Genomic DNA, 12,876 nt, shown 5'->3' with positions numbered 1-12,876 from the left:
TTAAGAAAAGTGAGAGTAACTTAAATGGGGTGAAGAATTGGCCCAGGTTAGGAGGAATGGAATGAACAAGTATCAATGGGCATCAAAAAGGAGTCCAAGATAATTAGGAAGGAACGCACATAAATTAAAAGGAATCATTGGGAATTGTAAGAAATCAAAATAATTTGGAGGGAATGAATGGGCGCATTAAGACGGAAAAATGTGAATTAACAGGAACCCAGGTGATTGAAACTGAATCGCAGGGAAGCACGAGACCAGACAAAAAATGGAGAAGAGAGAATGCGAAATAATCGGAACTAAATTAATGTGGCTTGTTTAAAGTGGATTAAAGCGTGTACTCAACGAAGCAAGCTGTATCAATCAAAACTGAGATGAATAAAACTGATTCAAAGCAACCAAAATCCAGTTAGCTGGATTCACGTAAATTAAGACGGAGGAGAAACCAAATAATGACAGATCAATGTGAGTTCGTAATAATCAAGGAGAAACAAATCGCATGAGTGGGGCACTTAGGTTATATCAAAATAAATTAAAATGAATCAAAGTGATTGACAAGAACTGAACGTGAAGTAATATTGATCGAAGTGAGGTAGGAGGGCAAAGTAGATTAAGAGGAATCCAAGCGGAATTAGAAGAACCAACGTGATTTGAATAATAAGACTAAGAGGCTAAGCTTATATGAAAGTGAATTTCGAGGAATAAATGTGAAATATAACGAATTAGGGCAGTGAGATAGTGGAGGTGTGATCGAAATAGTAAAAGCATACTTCAAAGTGAATTGGGGGCAAGAACTGTTGGATAAAACGAATGAGGATTAGTCACATAGTGAAGGTGTGAGTGAATGAGTGTGTATGTAAGTGTGAGCGTGTATGACAGTGATTGAAGTCGGGTAATCAGCATATGTTAATATAGACTACCACAATAATATAGTAGTCGAGTAACCAAATAGATGAGTTAGTCTGCATTATAAGTGGAGGAATTCAAGCGGGGATGACTGAGCAAAATGTGGGGAACACTAAGTTCATCAGGGCATTTAATTAGGACGATTAAATAAATAATAGAAATAACAGAAATACATTTCAATAACGAGAACTTGAGTAAGCAAGCAGAACAGAGAAACAATGTGATCATTCAAAAAGAACCTGGAGCAAAGTAAATCTTTTGCATGTCTTAGATGCGTAGAAACTGAGGCTGTCCCCGTAAATTTGCGTTTCTAATACCCTACGAGACGGCGAATTTTTAATGCCGCTATATATTCAATAAATCACCGGCCTGTGTAACGCCTGGAATATTAAAAAGTATAAAAGTTATCCTTTTGGTTACTGCCAAAACAAGGCGGAATCGAGGACCAGTAACAAACTGGGGCCACACTTTCTTCGGAGTGGTAACCCGATCTGCTCTTGCGAAGTGCTCTTGTTGCTGTAGATTCTTTTGCCGTGTCGCCACGTGCGCGAACAGCATGCAAGAAAAGCTGACGGAAACATTTCTTTATACTTTTGATCAACCTAGTGCCTATGCAGACATTTCTTCTCGATGAAGAAAAAAATAAATAGTTTATTGATTGATTATTCGAATGATTGATTGATTGATTGGTTGATTGATTGATTGATTGATTGATTGATTGATTGATTGATTGATTGATTGATTGATTGATTGATCTATATATGATGCATACATTGATTAGTTGCATTGCGGGGCAAATATTAGCGCAGTAAAGGTTTTTTTACAACCATATCACGACCACAGGTACTGTCGTTTTGCACTGACGAACCGGCGCTGAAAGATGCAATATAGATCACATTCTTTGTAAACCTACTTTTTTGGCATGCCTAGAAAAACGGGTAAATAGCGTCGCATAGGTGTCAGTCTAAGATTTCGTCGACGAATCAATTGGTTATTATTGACGAGAAGCAACAGGCGAAGACATAAGATCCATTGACTTTTTGTCCAGTACGTGTACACAATTCCCCCCCGCAGGAAAGTGTGAGAAAATCCACAGGAAATTGTGTGCTCCGTGAATTACCACTGCAAAATGGCTGTCTTTTGACGACCACATTTTCCCGGTATGGCAGCGAAAAGAATAGTGGGTCACAAAATCAAAGAGAAAATTCTTTTTATAAACGACGGGATACATTGAAAGAAAATAGCATCACAATTCAGAACAACGAAAGGTGTGAACGAGCACGTGTTGAGAGGGTAAAATATATAAAAACAAACAAGGGAGTATAACTTGTAACGAATTACACTGAGACATAACAAGAATAGTAAAAACTAGATGTAATTGAGGGGCTGCAAAATGTCCGTGATAACATTTGGCCATCTTAAGACGGTACAGCTACTGCTACCGTGCTCCACCGCACAACGCTTTCTTTATTTGCGCCGTTAACACAGAGCAGGGGATATATCTGGGGCGAGAGCTCATTAGTTGCCCTGAAATCGCTCGAGCGTGTACGACAAGACGATGGCGGAGTCAGGAGGACAGCCTATCGCCAGTTAGGATACTGGAGCTTCATTGGTGGTGAGCGCGGAAGGAGTTGCGCCAGTGTTCATATCTGCTTCTTGAGCAGTCCTTTCCCCTCAATGGAGATGGCAGACAATGGTTTAATTTAGCTAGATCTTTGTCTGGCCCGTGTTGCTAGCAAGGACGGCGGTGGCTTAGAGAGTGTAAAGAGGGGTGCCAGGTTTTTTTAAACCGACGGCGCGAAATCCACCACGATTAATTTTTGTTGCGTGGCAAAAACTTAACGTTAACCAAGACATCGTCCGTGGCAATCATTGTTTATATTCAGCTTCACGGAAAATTGGCAGCCCCGTAATGACATCACTAACGATAACGGTGTCGACATTAAGCGCGTAGGCTTTGACAAGCCGCAAAGTGATATCTTTGGGTATCCTCCCGAGCAAAGGCTTAGGTTTGACGCAGTGGTCCGGGACGAATGGTCGTCCGTAGCCACGAAACTCATAGTACTTATTTAAAGACATGGAGCACGAAGGAGTACCGTTTTGGTAGGCCGTTTCGGAGTTGTCCAGGGTCCTTCCATAAACTGTCTTGTTGCACGCCGAAGAAAGTCGCGTTCATAGTCCTATAGCAGGGCATAACGGCGCTCAAAACGTAGTCGAGAGCACAACGCACGGTTGGCGATGTTGTGCCCGAGTGTGAAGCGTTCCGTGAACTGGTCAACGTCTTGGGAAAAACATAAGGTGTCCATCTGGTCAAAATGCGTTGAAGCCCGATTTACGCGTAGAAACATTGCATTGTTGTATCACTCAGACAGCTGCAGTTTCTTATGTCGGTTAAAAATTCCACGAATCTAGAATATAGAACCGCCGGCTGCTCAAGGTATAACAAGAAAATGAATTCTCGGAAGGACCCCCTTTTCACAGAATAACTACTACATAAAGAAGAAATTTATTTAATTGAAAAGAAGTTTGGGTAAACTGCGCTCTGGGTGGGATGCGAATATAGCGCCATTGGAAGGCGACTCGAGCACGCACCGCCTGACCGACAACAGTGCCATGGTCAATGCTGGAGATACTGAATGGGCTGTGGCCATCGATTTTCAAACGTTTAATAAGGCCATTCACTGCGGCCCACAGAAGTAATTTCAGCATGTATACACAAGCACCTATATTCAAATTCAAATTTATTCATTTATGTAGTTACATGTCACGTTGCAAGGAGAAGGGTCAAAAAGCCAGCACAGGCGCTGGCTTGACGAGGACCCTACAACGTGTACACACGTCGGCGGCAGCGCAGCACTGCCGTTCTCTAATTACAAAGCAAGTGTCATATGTTAAAAAAATGAAAAAAATGAACAGAAACAAGTCGAACCTCAGTCGACCAACCAAGTGCGAAAAACCAAAAAAAACAAAACAAATGAAACAAAAAATGAGCAGAACAATTTCTAAATGTTACAATATACAATGCATAGTTCATACGAAACAAATATGCACCTTATTTACATCCTAGAGAATTTCACAACTTGCGCCATGGTACAACATAAAAACAAGCATGAATGAAAGTACAGATAACACGTATGCACATTTAGCTCAAGAGCGTCAAATCAACATTGTATTGCTTCCACAATTTAAGCGTTAAGTTTTCTGGCTGTACTTCACATAGGTATAGTTAGTTTAATTGGTAAGGTAGCTTACCACTTAAACGCCATTGGGAGATCCGTGCTTTGCTCGTCGCCCAAGAAGTGCGATTTCCCAGGTCCCTCAGCCGTCGTAATGAAGAGGAGGTGGGAAAGAAGGCGATGGGAAATAATGACAGTGATTATTCGTAACCACAAAACTTCACCCGAGCGTCCATGCAGATTTGAAGGAGCTAACGCGCCACTGCAGGTGCATCACCATAAGGGCGCTACCTTCTGCACGCCACGTGTGTTTACATTTTGTTGCTGTGGTGTGTACGGGGATGGACTCTCAACCGTGTACATCAACACCAGCTGCGATACTTAGTGTCCCGCAGCACTGCGGCCCCGAAGAGGCGAGTGAGCGGGCACCGGCTGCGAAGGAAGCCAAACTAATGGGCTATACAAGCGCCAAGGGACGTCACTTGCCCACCGCGAGCGAAAAAGCGAAAATACAACAGCGGAGATGGCGGTAACAAAGAACCAGCAGGCGCGACAGCGAAGAATCCGAGGACACTACGATGACGGGCGTCTAAATCATCAGAAGCTGTAAGACAACTGCGGTTCTACGGCGCTTCCCAAACAAGCGGCGTGAAAATAGCCAGGATGGAGGACACACCCCACGGTGTACCCCCTATACATCATACCAGCGCCACCAATACTGGCGTATCCCTTCGGATATTGAACCCTAATGCCGTCGCCTTTGCATGCGTTCATGGGTGGCGTACAGGTTTTTTAGGGGTGGGCGACAGCTAACAACTGCATGCACTTTGTAAGCTGGAACCAACAACATGCTAGGCCCACCAATTACGCCAGCTTAGGTGTAATCATGTGGTCAACAACCACCCTGAGGTCTACAACCACCCTCGCACACTTTGGGAGGGACCCGCCGCGGTGGCTCACTGGCTATGGCGTTGTGCCACTAAGCACAATTAAGGACGCGGGTTCGATTCTAGATCGCGGCGGCCGCCGTTCTGATGGAGGCTAAAAGCGAAAACGGCCGTGTGGGCGAGATTTCGACGCACGGTAAAGATCCACAGGTGATAAGAATTAATCCACGGAGCCCTCCACTGCAGCGCGCCTCATCTCCTGTGTAGCGTCGGCTCGTTAAACCTCACAGTCCATGAATGAATGAATGAATGAATGAATGAATGAATGAATGAATGAATGAATGAATGAATCAATCAATCAATCAATCAATCAATCAATCAATCAATCAATCAATCGCTTGGGGAGGGTGTCCTATTTCAATTCTCTGGACCCACAACTAGCTGTAATCCGCTGTCAGCCCTCTCACAAATACGTGGCGTATAAGGAGCAATGATACACGCCGCAACTAGAACGGTGTGGAGAAAACACATCACATGGAGTAATCTCGTTGCCAGTCCTGTCGCACGGAAAGGGGCGCCCAAGCACCAATCATAAACCAAGGCACTGGGTGGAACGGTGTTTGCGGAACTGGGTAGCACTGCACGGGGGGGGGGGGGGGGGGGGTGGCTATGAAGACGCCGGCGAAGCTAATAACGCGTCGCTCCCAATCCAGACTCCTTCAAGCTCTGGATTCGCCGGGAAAGGAGTTGTACAGTGGCTCAATGACCACTGGGTCGTCCCGCAGGCGGTTCCATTCGCGTTGCACAGCCTGCCACAACTGGTCAGGGCTGGCAGCTGACAGGCCTGGTTCCTTGAAAACGTTCGTCTTCATACGTCCCCACATATTTTCAATAATGTTCAGGTCAGGGCTCCGGGGAGGCCAGTCCAACGTTGGTATGCCGAAGCTCTACAACCGCTCTTGAACAACCCTGGCAGTGTGCAAGGATGCGCCGTCTTGTTGAAAATGGTAAAGGCCGTCTGGGAACGGTCTGTCCAGCACGTATGACAGCAAGACAGTCTGTATGACTTCCGCGTACCCCTCTGCAATCATCCGACCGGTAACTCTGTGTAGTGGCCGTGTAGCTCACTTCACTACACTGGATGGTACACAAGGACACTACACACGAGGTATGTACACGAAGGTGCACTAGCTGTGCCCTCGTAGCTCAGTGCTCCCCACACCGTGACAGATTTGCTGCCGCTGGAGCTCACATGGTAGATGTACTTTGGGTCATGCCTGCGTGGTAAGCGTAATAGAAGTAATGATTGCATGGAAGAACTTGCCTGTAATCATAATGTCGAAGCTTTCAATTATAAAGACAGGGAGGGAAGGTTAAACGGGTGTTGCTCCCTACCCATCTTTCTCCTCCTAAGTCACTACGCAATGCCTTCCCCATTACGCCTCTAGAACCTTTCCTCCGCGTTCTAGCTTCCCTCTCTATCCACTCTCCCCTTAAATTCTGGATTCTCCCCTTTTCCCCAACCCTGTGCGAGTTTAAACTTTTCTGTTACCATATCTATGTTCCTCTCCTGCCATTCCTCCTAATATCTTCGGCATCCTTTTTTCTCCCCTGCTGTACTTACTTTTCCCTTTCCAGCCCCTTATCATCCCGCTTCCCACTTTTACAATTCCAGTTCACTACTTCCACCGTACAATTTCCGTCTCTTCCCTGACCGCGCCCCATCCGCTACACTCATTTCACCCGTTTCCTTCCCGTCATCCTTTTTTTTCTTTCAAACAATTTTTCCTCCTCTTCCCTCTTCAGTTACACTGCTCTCCCCCACACCCTCTTCCTCCTCTAACCCCTTCTTCAATGCTACTGGTCTCTCCTCGCCCTTATATTAAGTTGCTCCAATCGCACCCAATCGCATTCCCTGTTCATTCCCAGTTCTTCCCTTTCCCTCCCCTTCCCTTGTTTATTTTCCCACTATCGTGTCCTTTTACCTGTTCTCACTCTTTACGTGTCCTTCTTCTCTACCGTTCCATTCCTTCTGCCTTCTACGCTCCCCTTCCCCTCACCACTTACCCGTCCCACCAATTCGCCTCGTCGCTGAAGATTACGCACCTCCAATTTCTGCCCGTCCAATCTTCGACAATTGAAGCGAAGTCCATGCGTTGCTCCCGGTGCGACCTTTCCCAGAAGCGTCTTTTGCGCGGGTATTCGGCTCTTCATGTCCGCGTCGTGCAGCCTACGCCGAATGGTTTGCGCGGACACTTCTAGGTGCAGTAGTAGTGCAGAGTAGAAGTGCAGAGGAATGGGTCATCTGCAGCAGTGGCGACGATTAAGAGGTCCTCCTCATGAGTGGTAGCCCTTTGTTGTTCACCGCGCACAGCATCCTGTAGGCGGCCTTCTTCGCGAAATGCTCGTAGAATACGATTAACTGTGGGCAAAGAACGCCCTGGTGCCGTTGAAACTGCCCTCTGAGACATGGTACGTCCCATGTGCACGATGGCTTCGCGTTGCTGCAGAGTCAAGCGCGGCGCTATCTTCAAAATCTTTCTGAAGCTCTCTTTCTTCGCCCGCAGCATATGAACATTTGTGCTAGTCATCGTTGCTGCGCGTTTATCATAGGCGTATCGACGAGGTTGCATTGTGCTGAGTCATCTCATTGCGTGCTCCTGCCAGCTTACGTGCGGGACAGTGTACCCCGCCACACCGACGTCGCCTCCTACACCGCACTTTTAACGTTTAAACACGAAAATCAGCGGGCTTCTCAGTTGTTGCAGCATGTGCCCTCTATGGGCTTTAGCAGAAAGCAAAATATATCAGCCTAACTACATCCAAAGCGCTATCTAACAAGATCCGATCTAAGAAAACCCGATACAGCCAAAACTTGCGTCGTCCCTCCCCCAGGTTTCACGTTAGTGGAGATGGCCAGCGATTTTTGTTACAATGACTACCACTATTATCACTACTGCCTTTGCTGCTACAACCACTACAGCTCACACTAGTTTTAGGGTATTATAATATTACTTATTATTATTATTATCATTATTATTATATTATTATTATCATTATTACTATTATTACTGCGACTGGTACTGTACCAATAGTAATTCCAAAACTACCATAAATACTGCCACCACGAGTGTTGTACGCAGGATTTCGTTTCGAAATTTCTAGCCATATCGAATAAAACATAGAGATACGCAAGACACTATCAGGCCGGACAAGAAAGTTAAAATAACCTGTAAACTATAAAAATGTGTCCCACATGCAGTAACGTGTTGCAGAAGTCCGCGTAGTGTCGAATGTCGCTCATGCAAGCGCAGCCTATTGGACTTTTCTGCACACATGGGAAGTCCTATTACCAACATGGAGACCATATAAGACTATAAAGCCACCCGCAAGCTGACCCGCTAGTTTGCCCCGCACGGAGCACCTTGAGTAATCTTGGTGACGGTATTGGCAACACCGCGGACCCCCGCCCCCAAACATAAGCTGTATCCAACCGTTGCGATGTGTTTATAGGTGGACGGTGAGAAACCACGAACGGTGACCGTCGTGGCTCCCTGTCTGTTTACCAGGCAGGGAGCTCCGGGACCTCTCTTGGTATCAGGGTAACCCGAGCGTATACTATAGCATATGGTATTTCCAACCCCCCCCCCCCCTTCCCAAACGTGATCCGTCCCTGAAAAGTGGCCGCACCAAAGTTTGTTTTCCTCCTTTGCCTTCGATGCCTCTTCCAAAGTTAGATGATTTCTCCCGTTTTTTGATAATGGAATCCCTCGATAAGTCAAAGCGCACCACCTCCCAGTCTGTCTTTCTGATTTCCAAGTTTCTCGAAAGCCTTATCGGGAAGTCGAACAAGGCTAAGAAACTCACAACGGGAGAAGTTTTGATTGAAATAGAAAACAAACAACAATCCTCTAACCTGCTCAAGCAAACATGCATGGTCGATGATGATATCAAGATCACACCCCATCGCAGCCTCAATAGCTGCCAGGGCGTGATCTCTGATCTGGATCAAATAAACGAGACAGAAGTAGATCTGCTCGAGGGCCTCTGAGATCAGGGCGTGACAGCAGTGAGGCGAATCACCATACGCCGAAATGACCAAATAATACCAACCAAGCACATAATCTTGACATTTGACCGCTAAACACTTCCTAAGTCGGTCAACGCAGGTTTAATGAGATGTCCGATCCGACCCTACGTGCCAAACCCACGCCGCTGCTTCAAGTATCAGCGGTTTAGGCACGGCACAACCTCTTGCCATGGTAAACTGACGTGCGCAAAATGTGCAGCACATGATCATTTAACCGACAATTCTGCATCCAAGAGCTTCACCTGTGCGAACTACCAGGGACTGCACGCTGCCTATTCTAGGAGTTGTGAAAAGTTCAAACAAGAAAAACAAATTATGACCTTAAAAGTCAGTGAGAACATTACCTTCCCAGAGGCGCCGAAGAGGTTCGCCTCTTTCCCTCTGGAGAAGTACGCTGACGCAGCTCGCCGGGGTGGAGCGGCGTCTGGTTCCGGCAGGGACCCAGTACCGAGAGTCTGACTTGGTCCTACCCCCCCCCCGGGTTGCCTCAGGCAGCCCAACCCGTCACCACAGCACTCGCTGAGCCAGCAGCGGCTGTGGTGGCAACAGCCACCATTGGGACCGATGCCGCTCTGACCCCTGCTTCCTCACCCTCCCTGCTTCCACTGGAGCATGCGGAGGAGATGGACACGGAGGCTCCAACATCGGCTGTCAGCCCGGCTGCACCATCTGTGCCACCTGTGGCGCACCCGACACCTTCGGCGGTAGCGGCTCAAAAAACAAAGGGCGCCCGAATCGGTACGAAGTCCGGGGGGGCCTGGTCCATCGGGCACCCCTAGGACATCCGAGGATGAGATGGACGTGGGACGGTTTCTGTCTGCGTGGCAGCGGAAGGAACGGGACCCTGCATGCAAACCTTTAGAGAGGCTCAAAAAGCCCCCTCCGAGAGTCCAAGCCCCGGAAGACGATACATAAACAACACACTTCAGTAGCTCCGAACACTTCATAATTGGAAGAGGAAACAATCCAATAAAACTGCAGAGACCTTCAAAACTCGTGACGTTGTATACGAAATACTGCATGCTAATCAGCCAAGTGTAATGTGTGTTCAAGAAACACATTTGAATTCCAATCACACAAATTTCTTGAATAGTTACATTGTTTTCAGAACGGACAGGGATGGCTGCACACACCCTTCGGGCGGTGTAGCAATCATCGCCAGGAAATTCATAGCATGCCACCCTGTCATTTTGAACACTTTCCTTGAGGCTGTAGCAATCCGCACAATATTTAATAGGTTGATAACGGTATGCTCATTTACATTCCTCCCGATTTTGCACTTTCGAGCTCCGACTTCCAGGCACTGGTTGACCAGCTGCCCGAACCATACATCCTCACAGGCGACCTCAATGCGCACAATTCTCTTTGGGGCTCTTCTCGCACGGATGCCCGAGGTTGCCTGATAGAGAAATTCCTAACATCGTCGGGAGCGCATACCTTTTGAAAAAAAAACAGCATAGAATACATACTTATATCTTGACTTGGCTATTGGTTCGGCAATTCTCTTTACATGTCTCGAGTGGGGTGTGGGCACTGACCCATACTGCAGTGACTACTTCCCCACCTCACTAACATATACATGGATATGTAAAGGCCCACGCAGTCCATCTCCCCAGAACAGGTTCAATGAAGCAAGAGCTAACTGGAATACATTGACAGAGACATCCACACTACACTACACAACCATAAGACGCCTACACATTGAAGAAGCTTCCCAGCTACTCACGGCGCACATCTTTTACGCCGCCGTAAAGTCCATTCCTTACGCCTGTAGATCCCCGTGCAACGAAATGTGGCCGTGGTGAAATGAGGACTGTAGGCGGGTGCGAGAGGCCCAGAACAAGGCGTGGGGTATCCTTCGTCGGTACCCCCCATCGGGTAACCTCCTCTTGTTCAAACGGGCAAAGGTGTTAGAAAACGCGTACGCCGTGAGGCAAAAAGAGATTGTTGGCGCTCATTCATAACATCTATAAATTCATACACAGACACACGCAAGGTATGGACACGTATACGCAAACTGAAAGGACAACAGACACACAGCCTGCTACTGGTCAGTACAACAGGGGACACACTGGAAGACCAGGCTGACACACTCGCAGAACACTTCCAACACGTGTCCAGTTCAGCACACTACACGAACACTTTCCTGAAGTATAAAGACTCTAGTGAAAAGAAGTCCCTACACGACAACAACAAATCACAGACTTCTTACAACTCCCTGTTTTAACTACATGAGCTGAGGGCTGCTCTGAGCACCTGTAAACCCTCAGCTCCGGGCCCAGACAACATTACATATACAACGATACAACACCTACACGCAGACACACTTGAATCACTTCTACATCTATATAATAAAATATGGCTTTCGGGGCACATTCCACACTCTTGGAGGGAGGCCATTGTAGTGGCTTTCTTGAAGGAGGGAAAGGACCCGTCGTCCCCCTCAAGTTACCGTCCAATAGCCCTAACGAGCTGCTGTGCAAGCTCTTCGAGAAGATGATCAATCGCAGGCTCGTGTACTTCCTCGAGTACAATGGTCTTCTCGAGAGCTGCCAGTCAGGCTTTAGCGTGGGGCGATCGACGAACGATCAATGGTTGCACTTGACTCATACATCAAGGATGCCTTCGTGCGTAAGCAGTACTGTTTAACTGTCTTTTTCGACCTCGAGAAGGCCTACGACACCGCTTGGCGTTATGGGATCCTTAGTGACCTCAAGTCATTCGGTGTTTCGGGTAACATGTTGAACCCCCTTGTTAGTTATTTGTCAGAGAGAACGTTCAGAGTAAGAGCTGGTTGTGCACTTTCAAAGGTTCACGTCCAAGAAAATGGCGTGCTGCAAGGTGGCGTGTTGAATTGCACTCTCTTCATAGTAAAGATGACCTCTCTTGGAAAGGCACTGCCACTAACAATCTCTTATTCTATGTATGTAGACGACGTGCAAATATCTTTTAAATCATGTAATATATCAATATGCGAACGTCAAGTCCAGCTTGGTGTCAAGAAGCTTGCCGGCTGGGCAGACAAGAATGGGTTTAAATTGAATCCTGCAAAATGCTCCTGCGTTGTGTTCTCCAGGAAGCGCGGGATCCTTCTGGACCCAGACATTACTCTTAATGGTGTGTCGCTTCCTGTGAACAAGCAGCACATGTATTTAGGTGTTGTGGTTGACCAGAAACTCACATTCATTCCACACATCAAGGAACCTAAACATAAATGTCTGAAAACAATGAATATTCTGAAGGCTCTCTCCCACCAATCGTATGGTTCCTCAAAGAACTCCTACTACGGCTCTATACTGCTTTGGTTGGGTCTCGTTTAGACTATGGCAGTGTGGTATATGGGTCGGCGACTAAAACAGCGTTGCGAATGCTTGACCCAGTGCTACACTTGGGGCTACGGCTTGCGTCGGGTGCTTTTCGCACTAGCCCTGTCGAGAGTCTGTATGTCGAGTGTAAGAAGTGGAGCCTTGAGAACGAACGGACTTACATGGACTTACTTTATGCTTCTAAAATTTCATCGCTGAATAACCATCCTTTTTATCCTGTCTTTAACGACACATCCACATCTGTGCTTTTTGTAAATCGCCCATCCGTTCCTCTGCCCTTTTCACTTAGAGTGAGAGAGCGAGCCTCGGATATGAGCGCTCCGTTTTTATATGTGTACAGATCATCCTTTTCAGACATTTTACCTCCTTGGAAAGTCGTCCTGTGTCCTCCGACCTTTCTTTTATGAAACTTGACAAAAATCGGGTACCGCGAGCTGCAATACTGCAGCACTTTCTGTCTCTGCAGTTTGTGGGAATTGCGGAGCTCCGCTATC

Source organism: Haemaphysalis longicornis, unplaced genomic scaffold (assembly GCF_048455015.1).
Source record: "Haemaphysalis longicornis isolate Haplotype H1 unplaced genomic scaffold, Haemaphysalis longicornis Haplotype H1 scaffold_1, whole genome shotgun sequence".
In the NCBI taxonomy this organism is placed as follows: Eukaryota; Metazoa; Arthropoda; class Arachnida; order Ixodida; family Ixodidae; genus Haemaphysalis; species Haemaphysalis longicornis.
Note: the sequence above shows the minus strand (reverse complement) of the source record.